This window comes from Lactuca saligna, chromosome 4, assembly GCF_052625555.1.
Source record: "Lactuca saligna cultivar CGN05327 chromosome 4, ASM5262555v1, whole genome shotgun sequence".
In the NCBI taxonomy this organism is placed as follows: Eukaryota; Viridiplantae; Streptophyta; class Magnoliopsida; order Asterales; family Asteraceae; genus Lactuca; species Lactuca saligna.
Window position 1 is genome coordinate 226776327 of NC_136420.1, and position 2987 is coordinate 226779313.

Here is a 2987-nt window from a genome sequence, read left to right on the forward strand (position 1 = left end):
CTTAGCCTAGGGGAAGGTGAGCTGCTATGAGATCTATAGAGAGTGGATTATGCATAATAGAGTACTTGGGACTTGGGATCCTAAGAGGAGGACTTGGGGTGTACACTGATACAGTGCGGACAGCAGTATTGGGCCCGTACTACTGAAAACACCGGGGCGGTGTATAGTTCAAGTAAGAATCTTTGGGATGCCAGAGATCAAGGAGGGATGCGTTATCGAGTGCGAGTATGCTCGAATGAATTTCTATTATATCGTATGTTGTATTTCAGAGGTAGATCGTGGTGAGGACATGACTTATGCCAGAGAGAAGCGAGACTAGTGATGAGGAGATACGCCGGATCATCCATGAGGAGGTGGCTGCAGCCATCAGGGAAGAGATACCAGAGATGTTCGGGTCTATTAAGACCACGTTGATTGAGACTTTTGATGAGCGTTATGCCGCTCTTTCTGAGGCTGCTGCTAGACCGCCAGGGGGTGACTCATTGTTGTACAGAGTTTGATGGGATGCAGGATCCGATTGCAGCGATGAGATGGGTATCTATCATTGAGGGGTGTTTCTATACTTGCTCATGTCCGGAGCACTTGAGGGTCGGGTTTGCGCTGAACCAGCTTCTCCTAGGGGTGAAGGACTGGTGGAAGTTCACGACAGCACACTATTCTCCAGCAGAGCTTACTGCGGTGACCTGGGAGAGGTTCACCACCATGTTTCATGATGAGTACGTTCCCTCGGTGGAACGAGATCGTTTGGCACATGAGTTTTTGATCCTCAAGCAAGGTACGAAGTCTATTATGGCTATTACCAGGATGTTTCATGAGAGGGCAATGTTCTGCCCTGAACACGTGTCTACTGAGCAGTCACGAATGAGCCGTTATTTGAGTATTTTGAGGAGAGACATTCAGGAGTTCGTGGCGAACTCCTCGTACAGGACATTTGATGAGCTTCAGGAAAATGCTCGGAAGAGAGAGATCGAGCTAGAGACTCAGGTGAGGGAGGAGGCGCAGTCTCAGGGGAGGGATCGGCGACCGACATAGTCGCAGCTGGCATCCAAGCGGGCCAAGCCCGCTGATCCCAGAGCAGGGAGCCAGAAGGGCCGCACTTATGGGCAGTGTGGCGAGGGTCATGATGGAGTTTGTAGAGCGGGATCTTGCTATAAGTGTGTCAAGGAGGGGCATATGGCCAAGGACTGCCCAAAGGGGTTTGCAATGTGTTTTCACTGCAACCAGACCGTACACCGGAAGGCAGAGTGATAGTTTGTTTTCTTTACTTCTTTTTATAGTTTATTTTAGCATATTTCATTCATAATTTAGAAAATTTCCATGCATATTTTCCTTTTTGTTATTTTATGATTACTTCGGGTACTTTCGAATCTTGTGAGCATAATTGCAGGTTTTCGGGTCTAGCGGAGCGAGAATGTTCGGGACGTATGGAAAGCGATGGGAATTGTTAGACAAAAAGGATGTTAGGCTTGATGGGTAGTGGAGATGATGCATGGAGCGAGCTTGCTGATTATTTGAAGGCTTGGAGAGAAATAAACTTTAAATTTGCAAGATGCGGGAGTATATTCAAGCGTGCATAAATTATTAATCTGGCCAGTTTACGAGCTAAGAATCATTTGGAAAAGCCAAATTGGGCTTAAATTGAAGAAAACTTGAAGAAAAATGGGCTAGGAGCTGATTGGACTCGAACTAGGCCAGGCTAAGCTATGGAGGCCCAAAACCTCAAAGATGCTACATCCAGGGACCACCCACGCAACAGCATGCGGGTCGCGCAACCCCCTGCAGGGGCATTTCCGGGAATTCATGTTTTAAGCTATATGGGGAAGGTTGGTGCCTATCTTTTGCATACTCTTGGACATCCGATTTTTGAAGATTCTCTCTAGAGTTTTTAGCACTTTTGAAGGCCAAGAACACTGGAAGAACATCATCTTTTTACCTCTTGATTCTTGCTTAATGTTTGGTACAATCTTCTATAACTTTGTTTCTTTGAGTTTAGCCATGCTTGGCTAAACTAATCTTGGTTGAATTTTGTTGAATCCTTTGAGCTTTTGTTGAATGATGAAGAATCCATGAACTTGTTGTTAAATCTTTATAGGAATGTTTTGTGTTTTAAGATATTATCACTACTTGTATGTTTTTAGTTCATGAGTTTAAAAGTGTATGTGGTGATTAGTTGGCTAATTTCTTGATTAAGTAAAGGATCTTCAAATTAGCAAGCAACAAATGATTTTTGTGTTGTTTTTGCTTCACACAATCATAAAAACATTTCTTCCAACATGTGGTGAAAGGATTTGACCCCTCTTGGATTTGGTGAGTTTTTGGTTCTTAATGCTAGTTAACTTTTACTAATTACATGCTTAATGGAAATTGTGACATTGACTAAGGAAATTGTTATGAGCTTCTCTAACCATTTTAACAACTAAGAAAAGTCTAGGTAATCTCAAGCTTCTTGGATTACTATAGCCAAATTGAGGATTTAAAACAAGTATTGCGCCATTGAATTCTAATGATATGTTCATCAAAAGTCAAAGTGAGGAAACTTTAAGTCAACCATCTCTCCCTTATTGATTTTACATCAAACTCTTACTTTTGTTGCAATTGTCTATTTAAATCATAGTTAATTCTAGTTTGTTTCATGTATTTCAAAACATCAAAACCCCCATTTTCAATTTACTGTCCTATTCCAAGTATTTTTACAAAGAGATCTTTCATACAGTTATAAATTGAACTAATCTCCGTGGATTCGATCCCTTTACCACTATACACTATTTTAGTGTGTAATATTTAGGGTATTAATTTTGTTGGCCTCGACAACCACCAAAATTTAGGCGCCGTTGTCGGGGATTGGTTTTGATTTAATCAGTTTGTTTCTCTATGCCTACATCTCATTGTGCAGGTACTCTAATTTAAAATCCCGAAATTGAAAAAAAAAGTATGATTTGGAAATGAACAATCCTTGCACTGAAGACCAACTTTCTGAGCTAGCTCAG